At 49.9% G+C, this 20325-nt stretch overlaps 1 protein-coding gene across 1 annotated transcript in view; it reads left to right on the top strand.

Moving 5' to 3' along the window:
* SSUH2 (ssu-2 homolog) overlaps positions 1–20325 on the top strand; it is a 69534-nt gene that overhangs the window by 18831 nt on the left and 30378 nt on the right. The window contains exon 3 of the mRNA XM_028483538.1: positions 10614–10708. The gene's annotated coding sequence lies outside the window, so the exon portion shown is untranslated. The remainder of the gene's footprint in view (positions 1–10613; positions 10709–20325) is intronic.

Genomic DNA, 20325 nt, shown 5'->3' on the forward strand with positions numbered 1-20325 from the left:
CCTGCGTCGGCAGGCGGACTCTCAACCACTGCGCCACCAGGGAAGCCCAAGTCTCCTGTCTTTTGCCAGCATCCGTGAAACTGGCAGGCTAACTTGTGAGCTGGCAAGTAGGGCAAATCTCAGGCCTTCCACCGTTCTTGAGAGATTCCAGGCTCATGACTTAGAGGAGGCAAAGATTCAGCGTTTTAAAGCCAAATCAGCCGCAGCCCCTGCCCTTACAGGGGGTGGAGGGAAAAAGACCCCTGAGAGAATAATACAAGCACTAAAAGATGGATGCTTCCTGAGTAGGAAAGGAAAAGACTTTCAGAGGATACAGCCTGTGAGTGTGGCTTGACGAAGGCCGAGGATTTGATGGGCTTGGAAGCTGGGCCAGGGCATTCCAGACAGAGCGAACAGGGAGCGAAGGGATGGAGGTGTGAAGGCCAAGGGGGTTCCGGGGGCAGCCGTCAGGGCTGCTCGGCCGGCTGGGCTGGACAGCTGCCTCTGCCCGCTCCACCCTGCTGTCTGCCTTGGGAGGCTGGCCACTTCCCTTGCTCTAGCCGGGTTGGCCGATGTGAGGTACCAGTGGGAGGTCAGGGGGTGAAAGGAGAGTGAGGTTGGTGTGAATCTTCTTGGCATAAGTCACCGTTCCTCTCCTGGGGCCTCTCTCCACCTCTCTGCTCCTGGATTTCTCTAGACTCTCCTTGTCTTCACCCTTTCAGGCCTAGCGGGTGGTAACTGCTCCATGACAACTAGCCAGGTGACCACACCGACCACGTGGTTCCCTCATCTGCCCCTCTGTGGTTAAGTGTCTCCATGAGAACACACACTTCTCCTGTGATCTTACTCGAGTGAGCCTGTCTTCCCTGTTGGGACGTGACTGATACAGTGGCTGAAAGGGATGAGAACTCCAGGTCATACCCTGCAGGGACTGTCGTGAGGCCTGCCCGAGAATGGTCTCCTCGTCTCACCGAGTTAATCTCCATTCTTCCTGTCAAGTCCACTCAGGTAACCCATCCCTGGAAAGACTCCCAGGACCCCTGTGCTTCCCCTTCCGGGGTCTTGATGGGCTGCATTTCCCTTACCTCCTTCCCCCCACTCTCCCCTCTGACTGTAGGTGTCTAGTTGATTTCCATTTCTCTCACACTGCACACAATGGATATTTGTTGAGTGAATGGACAAATGTATGGCTGGATGGTGCATGGACAGAGGGGTGAATATAAAACCCTATGCCATTGAAGTTTTGGGGACAGGGGAGTGATGGGAACAGAAGCACAGATGCAACCTCTGCCTTCCAACAGCTCCCAGTCCACCTGGGAATACAGGACTTGGACATGTGACATCTCTAACCCCCAAAGACCACCTCTGTAGAGGTGCCCAGTACACACACAGCAGCTATGATAGGCGGTCAGACAGGAAGAGGCTCACCCTGCTCTGGGCTGGGAGAAATCAGAGAAGGCTGCCTGGAGGAGGTGGGGCTGGAGCTGGGCAGCGAAGGATGGTGTCTCAGCTCAGCCTCCTATGACAGAATACCACAGACTGGGTGGCTTAAACAACTAACATTTATTTCTCACAGTTCTGGAAGCTGGGAAGTCCAAGATCAAGGCACCGGCCGATCTGGTGTCTGGTGAGGCCCTCTTCCTAGCTGTGTCCTCACTAGGAATAAGATACTGTGTGGTGTCTCCTAATGGGACGCTGATCCCATCAGGGGGGCTCCACCTTCATGACCTAATCATTTTCCAAAGGCTCCACCTCCTATCATTATCACACTGGGGCTTCAGATTTCAACATATGAATTTGGGGGGAACACAAATGCTGCTAAGTAGGAGGGGCCAGACTTCATGGGGCCTTGAAGGCCACACTAAGGAGTTTGGAATTTATCTCGAAGGCACCAGAAAGCCTTTGAAAATGTTGCAGTGGAGTTTCTTACTTAAAACAAAGAAAACCAATGAAAGTCAGGCTGAAGGAAGGAGCATAGATTTCCGAGTCAGGCAGACCTGAATCCAGCCTTGCTGATTATTCACTGTGTGACCTTCCACAAGTTGCTTCACCTCTCTGAGCCTCCTTTTCCTTTTCTAGAAAATGGGGCTTGTAATAGGTACCCCCTAGGGCTGCCGTGAAAGGATGATGGAATGAAAGCAACATTCCTATTGCAGTGCTTTGTGTGTAGAAACTGCTGGAAGATGATGAACGTGATGATTCCTGCTGCTACCTTTTTTGTGTTTCATTTTGTTTGGGGAACATGGCTTTGAAGGTCGTGTGCATTGTCTATAGTGGTTTTGGCTGCTGTGATTGTGGGTAACAGGAGGAATCATGTAGCCATAGAGCTTTCTTTTCCTTTTTTTTTTCTGGCCTGAAAGAATGAGCTAGTGGGCTGTTATTACCGTTCTCTGGGGGCTTGTTTTTACAGCCTGAAATAGTCTGGCATTTGCCTTTCCAGCGGGCAGGCTGCCAGGCCATCAGGCAAAGAGTGTGTAACCACCCAGCCTAACAAAGCAAAACTATTTTTACCTTGGGGGGCCCAAGAATGCATCACACAGTCCTCGAGCCGGCCCCACCCGGCCTGGCAGCCTGAGCCAGTCGCCAGCGCAGGCTGTCTGGTCTCCTGTAGGCGTCAGTGGGAAGCAAACCACTGGGCCCCTTGGGGACCAGTTTCCCTGGCAGGGAGACCAGGTGTCCCAGAAAGTCCCAGAGTGACCCACCCCCACCTTCTCTCAGCTGGAACTAGGAGACCAGGATTCTCACTCAGAGGGTTTCTGAAGGCATCAGGCAAGAAGCAATAGGCTTTAGTTTCATCCCCTAATCTAATATGAATAAAAGCAATACTACTGCAAATAGCAATGCCTTCCACTTAGATTCTTCTGGGTCTCAGGCACTGTGCCGACTGCTTTACATGCGGCATGTCTTATCTTGTAATATCATAGAGGTATCCTGTCATACTTCTATGAGGAATAGCCCCATTTTTCAGATGTGGAAACCAAGGTTCAGAGAGATCAAGTCACTTGCCCAGGGTTAATCAGCTAGGAAGCTGTTTGGCCCCAGGCAGCTGGCTGCATGGCGGTTGCCCCTCTTGCCTCCCTCACTGCCTGTCCACACTTCAGGGGACGAGGATGGGGAGGAGCCAGGGAGCTGGCCTTTGTCCTGGTCTTCCCCTGACCCAGACCTCGCATTAGTGGCTCCTTCGTGCCTGGGAGTTTTTACAGAGAAACTAATGCTTGTGCTCCTGGCCACGGAGGGCCGTGAAAGCAGGGTGGATGGAAAGAGATTTAGCTAGTGCCAGCAGCATGTTGATGTCAGCCCAGAGCCCCTGCACACCCGAGGGTGAGCAAGTCACCATGCCTGAATCTCCAATGAGCTCGGGTTGTGTTGGGGGGGTGACCTGGGGTCAGAAACCTGCAGAGCTGAATCCTCTGGGTTACCCTAGAGAAGTCTTGCCTTTCTTTCTCCCTCCATCTTCTCTTTTTTCCTTCCTCATAACCTTTTCTCTCTCCCTCTCTCTCTTTCCCTCTCTTTTTCTTTTCTTCCCTCCCTCTTTCCCTTCCCCTCCCTCCCTCCCTTCTGGACCCACCTCCTGGTAGGATGTAGCTGGATGGTCTGCCAGCATACAGACATCTGTAGCAGAGGTAGCAGCCTGGTCTTTGGAGTCTTCCCTTGTTCCCTCCTCCTCCCCATCCATCTAATTCTTCTCATCCTTCAGTGCCCAGCTTCAGCCCCTCCTCCTCCAGGCAGCCTTCTCTGATTTCATCCCTACCCAGAGCAGCATGGGGTCCCTCCCATTTGATCTCCTTTCACATCTACTGTCTGTAAGTATAGAGCACCTCAGTGAAAGTGGCCTCTCAGTGTTAAGAGACATTTCAGGTGTCCATGCCATGTCTTCCCAACTCGATTAAAGGCTGCTTGAGGGTAGAAGCTGAATCTTGTGTTTCTTTATGTCACATGTCACTTTACATCACTCCCCTGCCCTTAAACCTTCAATGATTTCTTACTGCACCAGGGTCAAGTATTCATCTGTCCACCCACCCATCCATCATCGATCCACCCATCCAAGCATCATCGATCCACCCATCCAACCATCATCCATCTGCAGATCCATCCATCCACCCACCCATCCATCCATTTATCCATCCACCCATCCACCCATCATCCACCCATCTACCCACCCATCCACCCATCCATCCACCCATCCATGCATCTACCCACCTATCCATCCATCCATCCATCTGTCCACCCATGTACCCCACTCACCCACCCACTCATCCACCCATCTATGCATGCACCCATTCAATAAATACTTATTGAGTGCAGTGTTAGAGATGTGGAGATACATTAGCCTGTACCAAAGAATCTTGATAATGAGGGAAGCAATTGTAAAACAGGATGGTGGCACTTCCCTGGTGGTGCAGTGGTTAAGAATCCGCCTGCCAATGCAGGGGACATGGGTTCGAGCCCTGGTCCGGGAAGATCCCACATGCCGCGGAGCAGCTAAGCCCGTGCGCCACAACTACTGAGCCTGCGCTCTAGAGCCCACGAGCCACAACTACTGAGCCCGCGTGCCTAGAGCCCGTGCTCCGCAACAAGAGAAGCCACTGCAACGAGAAGCCCGCGCAACGGAAGCCACTGCAACGAGAAGCCCGCGCAACACAATGAAGAGCAGCCCCCGCTCCCTGCAACTAGAGAAAGCCCGCGCAGCAATGAAGACCCAATGCAGCCAAAAATAATAAATAAATTTTTAAAAAAATAAAACGATGGTAAATCCTATGAATGAGAAGGTTGTGAGAGTCAGAGAAACCCATATTCGAGTCATACACTGCCACTTCCCACCTGCAGGACTTGATCAAGTCAGTTCTCTCCCTGTGCCTCAGTTTCCTCATCTCTAAAATGGGGATAATGGTAGTTCCCACCTCACTAGGGTGTAGTGAGGACTCAGTGAGCTGATGCATGTGAGGTGCCTGGCCCCCACTCCTTTCTATCATATTAGTTCCTCACAGGCAGGGACATGGTGGGGGCGTGATCACTGTGTGGAGAAGCTGTTTCTCCATCCCTGAGTCCCGGGCAGTGGCTGCCTGTTGCTGGTCCAGGGGAGCTGAGAGCCTGGGAGTTGAAATGATCCATCAACAAGCAGCCTTTGTGCCAGAATGGTCCCAAAGACACTCTGCAACAAACTTCAGCTTGATCAGTCTTTTTTATTTCTTTCCTACCTCTGGTCTGTATAATACATTTTTAGGGAGAGAGGGGGCAGTTTCTAGAGGTCCCCTTTCCCTGGACTAGCCAAGCCTCACCTCACAAGCAGAGAAACTGAAGCCCAGAGCAGGAGGACAGAACCTGCTGGGGTCACATTTAAAGTTCAGATCCAAACTTTGGTTCATCTACTTGCTTTTGCTATTGCGAGGAGGCGGAGGATGGCAAGATCACCATGGGGCCAGCTTTTTGCATCCCCTGATTCCCCGTATTTTCCAGAGGAGACTCCTTACCACCTTGGTCTGCACGCACCATTCCACAGCTCCCGGAACCAGTTCATTTTCCTCGGAAGCTTTGGAATGGTGTCTTCCCAGTGAATGGAGGGAAGATGGCTTCTCTCTTGAGCAGCAGAGCCCTGCTGCCTGAAGAGAGGGACCCTGGGACTCAGGACAGGGATGGCGGTAGTGAGTTCCAAGAGGTTTCCCAGGTGTTGTTGGAATAAATACTAACATTTGTCCTGGGCCGGACCTTTTGTTCCCTTTCCCTTTAGACTTGTTGATGGGAAATGAGCTGTAGGAGATGAGAAAGGGTGAGGGTGTGTGTTGCCAGAGAAGTGAGCTTCTCAGTCCTGAGTTTGAATACGAAGCCTTTTGAGTTGTGCGCTTGGTTTGAGATTTGCACTAATCCAGTCTTTCTCTCGCTCTCTCTTAAAGTTTTATTCCCTCGACCATTGCTGAAATGGGACATAAATTATTATTAAAATAAGAAACGAAAACCAACAACCCTGTTTTTTTAGTGGCACAGGTTTATGTTTAGTTAGAAAAATATCCTTTGGAAATTCAATTTCCCCTGCTCCACAGTGGTGCGAGGGGAAGGAAAAAAAGTGGAGAAATCTGAAAAATCCCCCAATGTCCTGACCTTGAAAAGGAACACAGTGAACTTTCAGAATCTCTGTCTATGTCTGTTTGTCTCCTCAACCCCTACCATTAACCAGAGATCCAAGTCTTTTGCTTTAGATCCTGTCAAGCATTAAGTCGGACAAATGCAAAATGGTTAAGAGGTTGTACTGTTCGGCTGCCTGATTTGCTTTTAATAAAGAACAGCAGTGTTTTCTCTCTGCGCTGTCAGCTCTAGTGCCAGTCAGGAAGCTGGCCTGAGGCATGTTTGGAATTCCAAGAAGTTTGTGCGCCTAACTAATTCCAAGTGAATATTATCAATGAAATGAAGTCCACAGAGACCGCGTGGACTCGTGGGGCAGGCGTGGGAGGTTAGGGAAGTGTGCTGCCAGCCCTGCCTCTGCCGTTCCCTCACCGTCACTTTGGGAAGACCACTCACTGTGACCTTGGACAGACTACTCACTCAGTGTGACCTTGGAGAGGTCACCCACAGTGAACTTGGAGGGGTCACCCACTGAAACACTGAGGTGTTCACGTTTTCCCTCTGAGCCCCGGCATCTGTGTGTGAAACGAGGTAGTTAACAACAGTTCTATTTCTAATCATTTACCATGTGGAAACACGCCAGTGCAGGCATATGTATAAGGATTTTGAAAAAATCACGATGCTTTTCGTAATTGCAAAAAATAGGAAACAGTCTGGGAGTCCGTCAAGAGGAGAATGGTTGAATACATTCCTACAACGGGATGCAATGAAATGTTAAAAATGGATGGGGCTGAGATGCCAGGGATAATTCTTACAAGTATAATGTTGTGTAAAAGAAGGCAGACACGGACTTCCCTGGTGGTCCAGTGATTGAGAATCCGCTTTCCAATGCAGGGGACACGGGTTCGATCCCTGGTCGGGGAACTAAGATGCCACATGCTGCAGGGTAACTAAGCTTGGGTGCTCTAAAGCCCACGCAGCACGGCTAGAAGACCGAATGCAGCCAAATAAATAAATAAATAATTAAATAATTAAAAAAAAAAGCCAGACACAAAAGAGGCCCAGATCCATTCATGGAAGCACCAGCCATGCTCCTGTGATGGTATTTGGAGGTGGAGCCTTGAGGAGGTGGTTAGTGTTCCTTGAGGTCATGAGGTTAGAGCTCCCATGACGGGGTTAGTGCCCTTGAAAGATGAGACCAGAGAGCTTGCCCCCCCCTTCTCTCTCCACCATGTGAATATACAGCGGAGATGTCTGCACACCAGGGAGAGAGTCCTCACCAGAGCCCACCGTGCTGGCACCCGCATCTCGGACTGCCAGCCTCCAGAACTGTGGGAAATAAATGTCTGTTGTGTAAGCCACCAGGCTAGTGTGACGGCAGCCTGAGATGACTAATGCTAAGTCCCTATTGTATCAATTCCAGTGTATAAAGTTCAATAACAGGCAAACTGACCTTTGGTGTTACAAGTCAGGGGAGTGGTTACCAAAAAGAGGCACGAGAGGGCTTTGGGATCTGGTCACATTCTGTCCTTGAACGGACGGTTGGTCACATGGGTGCCTTTACTTTGTGAAAATTCACTGAGCTGTGTGATTTCAATTTGTGCATTATTATGGTGTGTGTTCTATTTCAATAAAATTTACAGCAAGAAAAAAGCTGCCCAACTAAAAATGATGAACAAAGCAAAAGACCCATGAACAGTATTTCAGTCATTCCTCTGTTATTGGTATCAAGCCCGGTGCCTGGACTTAACCCTGGTAAGTGTACATAAATGTGAAATTTGCTACAACAGTAAAAAAATGAACAGGGTAAAACCATGTGTGCTGACACAGAAGGAGATCCATGATATATTTTGTTTTTAATAAAAGGTGCTGAGCAATATTTATAGTATCTCATTTAGTAAAAAGATAATAAAAGCTCTAAGGTCACGTACATTTATATGCAGATCTATATATAAATTATATATGGACATTGGAGGTGGGGACCATTACTTTTTTCTTTTTCTTCCAGTTTTGTTGAGCTATAATTGACATACAGCACTGTTTAAGGTGTACAGAATAATGATTTGACTTACGTACACCACGAAATGATTATTATAATAAGCGTAGTGAACATACATCATCTCATACAAATACAGAATAAAAGAAAAAAAAATTTTTTTTGATGAGAACTCATGGGATTCTTAACACTCCCTTAACAGCTTTCGTATTTAACATATTGTATTTATCATGTTGTACATTACATCCCTAGTACTTATCACTGGGAGTTCGTATCTTTTGATCACCTTCATCCAGTTCCCCCTCCCCCCTTCCCCTGCCTGTGGTAACCACAAATCTGATCTCTTTCTCTATGAGTTTGCTGTTTGTTTTTCAGGTATAATTGACTTACAACACTATGTTAGTTCCTGTTACACAACATAGTGGTGTTTTTCTTATACATTTCAAAATGATCACCACCATAAGTCTAGTTAGGATATTACAAAGACATTACTTAGTAATTGACTATGTTCCCCTCACTGTACATTTCATACCGTGACTCATGTGACTTATTTATTTTGCAGCTGGAAGTTTGTACCTCTTAATCTTCCTCACCTATTTCAACCACCTCTCCTCTGGCAACCGCCTGTTTGTTCTCTATAACTGTTTCTGTTTTGTTATGTTTGCTCATTTCTTTTGTTTTTTAGATTCTACATGTAAGTGAAAGAATACAGTATTTGTCTTTCTCTGTCTGACTTATTTCACTTAGTGTAATACCCTCTAGGTCCATCCATGTTGCCGCAAATGGCAAGATTTTATTCTCTTTTATGGCTGAGTAATATTCCATTGTATATGTTTACCATGTCTTCTTTATCCCTTCATCTATCAGTGGACACTTAGGTTGCTTCCATATCTTAGCTATTGTATGTAATGCTGACATGAACATAGAGTGCATATATCTTTTCTAATTAATAATTTCATTTTCTTTGGATAAATGCCCAGGAATGGAATTGCTGGATCATATGGTAGTTCTCTTTTTAATATTTTGAGCAATCTCCATACCGTTTTCCACAGTGGCTGCACCTTTTTCCATTCCTACCAACAGTGCACAAGGGTTTCTTTTTCTCCACATCCTCGCCAATGCATGTTGTTTATTGTCTTTTTAATGATGGCCATTCTGACAGGTGTGAAGTGATATCGCTGTGGTTTTGGTTTGCTTTTCTCTGATGATTAGTGGTGTTGAGCATTTTTTCATGTGTGGGGCAGGTCTATTAATTTTTAACTTTTAATCTTTTGTAGGTTTGATTTTTTTCCACAGCATCAGTGTATTTCCTTTATAGATAGATAGATAGATAGATAGATAGATAGATAGATAGATAGAGAAGGTAAATAAACGGGGCAAATAAGTGAGAAGTTTGGAGCAGATGATATCTGAAGTCCCCCCTTCCTGCTCTGGGGTCTGTGATTAAGACTGAACCGGGCTTCCCTGGTGGTGCAGTGGTTGAGAGTCCGCCTGCCGATGCATATGGCCCTAAATCTCCATTTGTGGTTCTCAATTTAGACCCACAAATGTGTTCAGCCTTGTCCATTCCTGTGGCTGTTGTCCTGAATTTTCTCTGTGGATTCTTTCTCTAAGTCAGGTTTGATGTTTGGAAGCAAGGTGCCACGGACGAACCTCAGGATGGCCATTCTGGAAGTGATACCCAGTTTGGCACGCCCCACATACACCTCAGGGAGATGTCCCGGGGTGTCAGGGAGGCAGTCACATGCTCATATCCATAAATAATGGCCCTGTGGAGACACAGAGGCTAGAACAGTTGGTTCTGCCCAGGGAAATCAGGGTGACTTCCTGGAGGAGGGGGCATCTGAGATGGTCCTTGGAGGATGAGCAGGAGTTTGACAGGCAGAGAGTGGAGGAGGAGAACGTTAGGAATGGAAGGATCTGCATGCACAAAGTCTTGGTGTTGTGACTGAGCTTGGCTGTTGGGGGCATGTAGGAGTGTAGCGTACCCGAGAACTCAGGGCGTGAGTGGGTCAGGGCAAAGTGTGAGGGATAAAGCTGGGAAAGCTCTTGGCGGCCAGATTGAAAATTTGGACTCTCTTCTGTGGGTGATATGGAGCCATAGAAGATTTGAAGCAGGAAACTTATTCAGACTGAAGTGTGGCAGAAAGGAACTTCCAATCCTTCCCCCTCTTTTCCCCCTTTCTCCCATCCTTCCTTCCGGGGAGAGGGACTCCCATCAGTAGGAGAAAAAGACAGAGTCTTGGTAGATGTTACAAGCGTGGAGCTTATGCTATGGAACGTGGCCGCTATTAGTGACACAAAGGTTTGCTGGCCTTGTGGTGGTTTTATTTGGAGGAATCTAGAGCCGGTGAAGCCATTCACATTCCAGATCCAGAAGGTTGCTGAGCCCTTCCCAGAGCACCTGAGACCGCGGGATGTCAGGGAGGTACTGGTGCAGGGCGGGGGGTGGGGGGAACCAGGGAGAAGGGGCTGAGGTGGGCTGGATGGGTGACTCAGCAGGAAAAGGGAAGAGTGTTGTGTCTCATTCTCCAGACCCTAAAGTACTGAGGGTCGTCTGATCGCTCGGTTTCCCTTCCAGGATCTGGCGGTGGACCGGTTACCTCTACCCTTGGGGTGAGCGCGGAGCGCATGCGCGTGGTTTAGACGGGCTCCCGGGCTGGCGCTGCAGAGCAGGTGAGCGGGGGTCCAGGCCCCAGGGAGGAGGGGTGGTGGCTGCCAGGATGAGGAAGGCGCGGCCGGGATGGGGCAAGAGAGACGGGCAGGAGGCGTCAGAAGCGAGGAGAGGCAGGAGATGAGGAAAGCTAGAGGTTTCCAGTGTGTGTGGCCGGGGGGTGGGCGTGGGGTGGGGGGGACGGTGGAGCAGTGGGGCCAGAAGAGGCCGAGGAGGGAGGGGCTGGCCTGGGGAGGAAGGCAATAAGATTAGAGTCGTGGCCGCACGTCTGTCCTTCCTCAGGACCGGAAAGCTAGAGGTTTCCAGTGTGTGTGGCCGGGGGGTGGGCGTGGGGTGGGGGGGGATGGTGGAGCAGTGGGGCCAGAAGAGGCCGAGGATGGAGGGGCTGGCCTGGGGAGGAAGGCAATAAGATTAGAGTCGTGGCCGCACGTCTGTCCTTCCTCAGGACCGTGTCTCCAGCTGACGGACGTAAGATGGGAGCCCAGCATCAGGGGGTGGAGGAGAGATCATTTCTGGTACTTTGGGCTTTGCGGGAGGCACCTGGGTGTGTCCAGCACCCGCCAGGGTCTCTGCAAGGGTCGGAGCTTGTTGCTGAGGATGAGCGAAGGGTACCTACCCGATTCCTGTGCCTCACCCTGCTCCCAGCTCCGCGCGTGGCCCGCAGAAGCCACTTCATGTTTGGGGACCGCAGGGCAAATGGCGAGGCGTATCTGTCATGGAAGAAATCCTGGTCGCTGGCTTGCTTCTCCCTGCCACGTGACCCTGGGCAAGTCCCTTCCCTTCTCTTGGTCTCAGTTTTCCCATGTGTACGGTGGGGAGGTAGGACCAGAGGATTTCTGAGATGCCAACACGTGTTCACTCCCAACAATGACGACCACCGTCCCCCCCAAGCTGTTACTCAGCCCCGGCTGGGGCCGTGCAGGGAGGTGCAGGTGGGATCTGGAGCCTTGATGGTGGAAGCCCCTTCTGTGGTCACACAGGCTGGGGGAGGAGCTGTCCTGAGGCCTGGGAAGCTGGCGGCGCCTCACAGGGCAAATTGAATTTGTGTTTGAAAATGTAAGTGACCAAATAGATTGACCTTTAAAAATTCCAAATTGGTCGTGGAGACAGATGGATTGGATAGGTGGGAAGGAAGGAGGAAGGGAGGGAACTGCTGGCTGCCGCAGCCTTGTGCTATGAGATTAGATCCTGGGACTTCTGCTGGGAACACACCACTCTGTCCTCCTTGCCTGCCAGGAGCCAGGGGTGAAAACCTTCTCCAGGTTCTAGCCCGGAGAGCATATGGCAACCAGGCCGCAGAAGCTGGCTCTGGCTGGTGGAATATGAAGCACCCAGGTGGCGTATCTGCTTGGACCTGCTAAAGAGCTCCGTGAGAAATGTCCTTTGGAGTTATAGCCATGGGATGAATGTCGAGCTGTCACCCGTCTGTGTTCCAACCCCGTGGGGACAGAGCTTTCCTTATTTCCAGCTTCTGGGGAAACATCCTTAGTCGAGCATTTAAGCCTCAGGGTCACAGTGAATTTCCTCCTGCTGTCCTTGTAACGAGGCATTGTGAGACCAGGGTCCTCCGTTTTTCAAAGTGTCATAGTCTAGAAAGTCATACAAACTGATATTTAAAAATTACTAGTAGTCTTTCCTTTCCTTTCCTTTTCTTGCTCCATAGATGAAACAAACTCATCTGAGAAATCTTCTCAGAGGCCAGAACAATGGGAAGATGAAGTCACTGCATAATAATATTGACTGTGTATTCATCCATCCATTCATTCATTCATTCCTTTATTCATTCATTCATTCATTCGTGGAGCACCTGGTATTCGCGAGGCTCTGTTCAGGTGCTAAGCATGCAGCAGGGAGCAAAACAGGCAAAAATCTGTCCTCATGGATCCTATATCCTGATTATAGGGTGGTGAGACAGATGTTAAAACAGTAAGATAGTTAAAGTGTTGGATAGTAATAGGTGCTGTGAAGAAACACAAAAGCAGGAAGTAGGACTGGGGAGCTGCAGAGTCGGTGAGGGTGGTGTCAGGGTGTCCAGTTTTTTTCTTTTATAAATTTATTTATTTGTTTGTTTATTTATTTATTTATGGCTGCGTTGGGCCTTCATTGCTGCACGTGGGGTTTCTCAAGTTGTGGTGAGCGGGGGCTTCTCTTGTTGCGGAGCATGGGCTCTAGGCTTGCGGGCTTCAGTAGTTGTGGCTCGCAGGCTCAGTAGTTGTGGCGCACGGGCTTAGTTGCTCTGCGGCATGTGGGATCTTCCCAGACCAGGGCTCAAACCCATGTCCTCTGCCTTGGCAGGTGGATTCTTAACTGCTGTGCCACCAGGGAAGCCCCAAGGGGTGTCCACTTTTAAGTAGCAGGCCAGGGATGGCCTCATTGGGAAAGTGACATTTGAGGCAAGGCCTAAAAGAGGTGAGGGAGCAAGTTGTGGGGTCTGGAATTCCAGCCAGAGGGCACAGGCAGTGCAAAGGCCCTGAGGTGAGACTGTGCTTGGTGTGGCTTTGGAGCAACGAGGAGACTGAATGGTGGGGACCAGGGCAGGGACGATGGAGGGGTGCAGGGTGCCCCTCGCAGGCCACGGCAAGGGCTCGGCTTTCAGGACCTGTGAGATGGAAGCCAGGGGCGCATTGAACAGAGGAGGGCCGTCACGTGACTTGCAGTTAGAGAAGGATCCGTCTTGAGGGCTGTGTCTAGCAGAGGCTCGGAGAGGCGCAGGGAGGCCAGCAGCAGGAAGACCAGGAGGAAGCTCCTGCAGTGACCCCGGGAAGAGGGGGCGGGGCTCAGCGTGCACGGTGGGAGCGAGTGGCCACACTGTGACGTGACGCAGACAGTAGATGTGACGTGCTGCGTGGGGAGCCGCGGGGAGTTGCAGGCGGGGAGTGCGGGGGACAGAGGTCAGGAGTTCAGCTGGAGAGTCTGTTACATTGAGCGGACCTGTCCCAGCTGGAGAGGGGCCTGGAGCTCAGAGGAGAGGGTGCGGAGTTGGAAGTCGTCGGTGGTCAGGAAGCGACGCGAGGTCACCCAGGAGTGAGTGCCGACGGACACAAGGTGAGTCCAGGCCCCCAGATTTAGAGACGGGTGGGGGAGGGGGTCCTGGGGTGGTGGTGTGCGGATGGAGGGCGGCGCTCTGGGGATCCCGTCCTCCTGGGAGGGTGCAGAGGCGGCAGGCCCGTGGGGAGGGGGATTGGAGCCGCAGCGCCGTCACAGTGAGGGCCTGAGCTGATTTCTTCAGGGGCCGCAGTCGGGGGGGCCCTTCAGAGTTGCCCCGAATACGGGCAAGCCGGTCCTTGGACGTGGGCCCCTCTGGAGGGTGGGGCGTGCCCTGGGGCCGGGCAGCTCCCTCCTGCCCGGGGCCATTCCAGAAGGGCCCCCTCTAGGCCTTGAGCAGGGATGCCCCCGGGCTGGGGAGTAAGTCCTGAGGGACCTGGGGGTGTGGCACAGCGCCCACCCCACCCCCATCCACTGGGGGCATGGCCAGGCCCTTGTAAGACAGTGGCACGCCAGGGTCTGTTACAAGAGGTGGCGAGTTTGGGGTTCCCTGGAGAGTCAAGGGTGACGGAACCCAGCAGCTGTGATGCGTCCGACTTGCGGGTTGCGTCTTCCTTTGTGTTCCACAGTTTCTGCAGCTGGATTTTGTAAAGTGAGACAGCCCGGTTCTAGAGACTTGAAGGAGGGGCCTCACTTAAGTCAAGATGGTAAGGGGCGGGGAGCAGAGACCCGGAGGAGGTGGAAAGGAGAACCCAAGGGTATCCGGCCAAGGTGCCAAGTGGCAGCACACACAGCGTGGGTTAGTGCAACGTGGGTGATCCTCGGGAACTTCCAGAAGGACCAGGGAGGGACACTTGTTGAAGTAGGGCTCTCTGTTGCCAAGGAGACAGAGGTTCAGATTATCATCACTCAGTGAGAAGAGGGAAGGTGGAAGAGTGACCTTCTGAAGGCCAGGGAATTGACAGCATCAGAGTTTCACTTGCTTCCGTGAAAACCTTCCTCTGTGGTTTACTTGTTTGGTTGATTGGGTAGCCAGGCTTACAAGGATGGAGCCATTTTCTAGCCAGGTCAGTGAGAACCACATCGTTCTCTCTTCCCCCAGATTCTAACAATGACAGGTAGTAATGCATGGAATTGTTGGTAGTCTACGTTAGGGCCTTGGTGCCAACAGACCTGGTTCAAACCCTGCCTCTGCCATACAAGAGCTGTGTGACCTTGGGTAAGTCACTCACCCTCTCTGAGCCCTTGCTTCTTCACCTATAAAGAGAGCAATGTCTACCTTACATGTTTCTGTAAGGGTTTAGTTGGGAAGACACCTATGAAAGCATCTCCCTTCATCCTTGGCATTTGGGAGGCTTCAAATGATCTCAGTCCCTTTGCTGTCACTGCAGTTAGGAGCTCATGATTTGACCCTGAAGGGATGTGCCAATTTCCCTGGCTCCCAGGGAGAGGAGGGTGCTTGGGTGCAGTGTTCCAGGAACCTCCCACTTGGGCAAGTTTTATTTGTGTCAAGACCATTCTCTTCCCCTCCATCCTCGATTCCTGCCATGGGCACCACTGGTCTCCATCCACCCAGCCTGCCGATAAGCCAGGAACAATGTTATCGCAGCTGCCAGGCCCTGTGGGGTAGAATTCCTTTGTTGGGCAGTCTTGGCTCCCTTGGGGGTTCTGGGTGGATCCAGGTTTATTTACATGGGCTGTTGAGAGGGCCTGGGGCGGAGCCTGGCTCCTAGTAGATGCTCAGTGAGTATTCACTGGATGGACAACTGAGTGAGTGGTGAGAGCTCTATAGATGGTGGGGCAAGACCCACATCTGGAAAGAGTGAGGCTGGATTTGGAACCAGTGCTCACATGTAGCCGTGTGGCAGGGGGACAATGTAGCACCAGGAGTCAGGAGGCTCCGGCCTGGCTCCTTACTGTGTGATCCTGGGCAGGTCACGTCACATCTCTGGATGGTGGTGATGGTTGTACAATGTGAATGTACTTCATACCACTGAACTGTACACTTAAAAATGGTTCAGATGGTAAATTTCATGTTACGTGCACAATAAAAAAATTTAAAGTGCTGTATAACCACCACCACCTTCATGAAAACAATTTGCTTTGACTGGAATTGAGCCTTTCTACTTATCTACGTGTAGAATGGCTGAATCCTGAATAATTTGAATTTCTGGGTGAATTCTTGATGCCGTCAACTCACCATATGGTTATGGTGGCTCTCTGGGCTCAGAAGAGGAGAGGAGACATGAAATAGATAGGGCTTCTGTATTTGAATGTCCTAGGATGGCTCAGGTTGGGGCTGCCACCAAATGAGAGAACATCTGAAAACGCACGGTGATTCTAAAAAGCTTCACCTGTTCTCACTGTGGTGCTTGCTGTTACCCCTGTAAGATCTGTGCCTTTTAAAAAAAAGTAATTAATTTTTTTGGCTGCGTTGGGTCTTTGTTGCAGTGCACGGGCCTCTCATTGCCATGGCTTCTCTTGTTGTGGAGCACAGGCCCTAGGCGCGCGGGCTTCAGTAGTTGTGGCACATGGGCTTAGTTGCTTCGCGGCATGTGGGATCCTCCCGGACCAGGGCTCGAGCCCGTGTCCCCTGCATTAGCAGGAGGATTCTTAATCACAGCGCCACCAGGGAAGTCCCAAGATTTGTGCCCTTGAGGGAGGAAAATGAAAACCTGTGGGTTGAGAGGAGAATGATCTCACTAAAGAACTTAACCCAATATTATGTCTTCATCTTGAGGCCAAGAAACTGCCTCCCATAAAAAGGAAAAATATCTTAGACAGGTAGATGGTGGGTAACCTCATTAATCTGCTACTGATTGTATCTTGAAATGACACTCGTAAGAAAGAAGTTAAGATGCTGAATTGTGCTGTTGCTTAAGTCAGCGGTTTTTAAAGTGTAGACCACCTGAGTTGGAATCCTCAAGAGATCTTATAAAAAGAGACACAGTCCAGGCTTCCACCTCAGACCTACTTAATCAGGGTTTCTGGGGACAGAGCCTGGGAATTTGTAATATTGACAAGCCCCTTGGTGATTCCTGTTGATTGACTGAGAAACAAGAGCCTGGGACCAGCCCCAACAGATTAATTGGGAAGCCAGGGACAAACACCATGTTGGGTGGCTGCCATTTGGGGTAGCCGCCATTTTGATGGGAGAAAAACCAGCCACGGCCTCCGGGGGTCTGAGGTGTAGTCACAGGGGGAGGCAAGCAGGGGCCAATGCTTGTCAGAAGCGGCCTCCTCTGATACAAAGCAATCAACAGCCCAGACTGGCTGAGGGGCAAGGGTCCCCCACAAGGAGGTCTGATGTTTAAGTAGCCAGGAAGTTCACCCAGTACTCATCCGACAGTTGAGGTGTTACCGGTGCCTAGTGGGCGGTGCATTTTCTGCCACTACCATGCCAGTGTGTGTATGCCACGTACTACCTGATCCTCTATATTCCAGAACATCTTGTCTGCTCCTCTGCTGCCGCCTTTGGGCCTCTGAATTTTAAGTACCTGGTTATGAATTTGTCTCCCACTTAATACCGGGAGTTCCTCAAGGGCAGGAATTACCTGGTTTACCTCTCAGGGCTGGGCACACAGTAAGCACTTCCTGAACTGTTGAAGGAGCATCTGGTGAACTGCCTGGTGGCTTAAACATGAGATCTACTTGCCAGAAACCTCTGTCTCTCATCCAGACTGGTCTGATGATTTCTTTCATCTTAGAGGATGCAGCCTCTGCTCTTTTTGCTGGGGTCTGGGGATGGTAGAAGTATGGTGTGTAGGGAAGGCACGTTTATATTCAGAGTGTCTGTTTCGGAAGAACAAAGCACTACCTCTTCCATGATGGAAGCTGTTCAGTGTAATCAACCTGCCACCAGGTAACTGGTTGGTCACCATATTGGGACGTAGTGTTGGTCTCTGCTCCTGGCTGACTGGGCACCCAGCGGTAGCCAGGCCGGCCTTGGTGAGCAGAAGCCCATGTTGCCAAGCCCATGCATGACCTCCATCCCTTCCACTGTGACCCACTAGGCAATGGCAGAAGTGGCTGCAGAAGGAGCCTGACTGGTCCCCACGGGATGGGTCACGCCTCACCCTTAAAGGATGACTGAAATCGTCCTCTGCCGAAGTCACCCTTTAATGAGCATTAACATGAGATACAAATGTTTTCATATTCTTTGCCCATTCAGAGAAATCTATCAATATACCTATTTCCCAGACCTCCTTGTCACCAGTGTTCCAGGGATGTTCCTTCCAAAGTTCCTGACCATCCAGCAAAACCATCTTCCAGGGCTTCCCTGGTGGCGCAGCGGTTGAGAGTCCGCCTGCCGATGCAGGGGACGCGGGTTCGCGCCCCGGTCCGGGAGGATCCCACGTGCCGCGGAGCGGCTGGGCCCGTGAGCCACGGCCGCCGAGCCTGCGCGTCCGGAGCCTGTGCTCCGCAACGGGAGAGGCCACAACGGTGAGGGGCCCGTGTACAGCAAAAAAAAAAAAAGGAAAAAAACCCATTTTCCATAGCCTATAAATTGGTGTAGACTCTTTTTTTTTTTTAAATTGGGGTACAGTTGTTTTACAATGTTGTGTTAGTTTCTACTGTACAGCGAAGTGAAGTAGAGTTCCCTGTGCTATACAACAGGGGTATAGACTCTTATCTGTGGCCATCTCTTCCTTCAGGCAATATGCACAGCCAGGCGCACTGTTCAGAATTTTCCCCACCAGGAGGATCTCCTTCCACTGTCCTCTGGGGCTGCTCCAAAAAGGGACTGTAGTGCTGCAGTATCCACCTTTGAATTTTGAACCCAGTTTACGTTGATTCTGAAGTCATAAACTGTTGGGTTCTACTACTGCCCACTTTGTTTTATCGGCGAGCTTCTGCTTTAATATTCTTTGGAGAGGCCCAACCCAGTGGAAGGATCTGTCACTAGGCAGATCTTCTCTCTGATAAGCTGAAATGGTGCCCCATCCTGGATCAGCTCCCAGCATGCCTGCTCGTAGGATGAGTGTCCTGAGACTCACCTCCTCATGACAACCCTGTAAATACTTGCAGGTATTGGCTGAGCCCTACCTCTAGGAATTTCTCTCAGCATCATATTCAGCTGCAGCCAGGCACTGTGATTTCCGGTTTCTCTTCTAAAGCCCTATACTGCCCTAACGTGATTCCCACAGCCATGAGGTACCCTCTAGACTCAAGAGACCAAACTATGAGATCAAATAGCCTTTATTTCCAAGAAGAAACAAGATTCTCGGACAGCAATAAATGGATAGAGTTAGCTCTTAGACAGTTATGTTCATTCAACAAATGTTTCATGAGTATTTAACCATGTGTAAGACCTGAAGAGTGTGATGATGGATCATATCCATGGACTACTGTGGACCGGTTCAGGAAGAAGAGCTCTAAGCGCCCCCTTCTTGACATCAATAGCAGTGATACAGAATGAACGTAAAATGTCTGGAACGCATTTGATGCCTCTCTTTCCCTACCCGAAGCCCCCCTGATAGTAGCAGGAAGTGGGAACCAGTATTAGCTTCTTACTGTCCTGGAGCCTAGAATTAATGATGCTTGTTTCTCCTGACACCTGAATACTAGGTGGTGATGGTTACGTTGATTGGCCCGAGTCACTCACGCATGCCATTGTAGTTGCAGACAGCATTCCTGTCTGATGCCTAAGCAAGATTAGAAAGGTCTAGCAGTTGGTTTGTTCATTTTCCATGTATTTTAAGAGAGATTTATTAACCCATTACTATGTGATCTAACTAGTGTGCAGCAAGGGACTTTCCCTGCCTTTTATTAACACTCCCGGGTTCCTAAGATACAACTCATGGTTGTCTGCATCTTTGCAGCCTCAAGACTTCTGGACCCCTTAGTACTCAGCTCTGTTTAACATTCTGGGCTTCTATCTGCCATTTAATAATTTCCTAGGATTGTTTCTTTCAAATGCTGAGGAGGGTTTTTGGCATGCATATATTGTTTCTTAAAAAATACTCAACATGTAATAGTGGTATATTGTTTTAGTTAAGCCACAGGTAGTTTGTCTGTCTATCCATATATGTATCTATATATTTGTCTATCATCTACCATGTTTAGGCTCAACTATACATACACGCAGACACAGACGTAGACACACACACATATTATGTTTAGAGTAAAATACACACCCAGGCGTACACATCCATCCATCTATGTATCTATGTATCTATATATTTGTCTATCATCTACCATGTTTAGGCTCAAATATACATACACACAGACACAGACGTAGACACACACACATATTATGTTTAGAGTAAAATACACACCCAGGCGTACACATCCATGGTAATCCTGTTACCCTGGGGACAGTTCTACAAGGGCTTCAAATCATTGCTTAATGTCTAAGGGTATTAAAGGCTGTATTAGGATCTCGGTCTTTCTCATGAACATGCAGTAATGAAACTTATGTAAGTCTCAAGTTTAAGGAATTTAGTGCTCCGATCAACCATAAAAACCTATTTGTGGGCGTTGAAGCATCTGACTGTATTTAAGAAGCGTTTGTCACATTATTGCTCCTGCTTTCACGATTGTCACCAGCATTCTGTTGAGGGCGGGCAGCGAATGATGAGGGTGAGCGCGGCAGAGGGGGACTGAGGGCGCCCTGTGGTCGCCTTGGAGCCAT

Source organism: Physeter macrocephalus, unplaced genomic scaffold (assembly GCF_002837175.3).
Source record: "Physeter macrocephalus isolate SW-GA unplaced genomic scaffold, ASM283717v5 random_43, whole genome shotgun sequence".
Taxonomy (NCBI): domain Eukaryota; kingdom Metazoa; phylum Chordata; class Mammalia; order Artiodactyla; family Physeteridae; genus Physeter; species Physeter macrocephalus.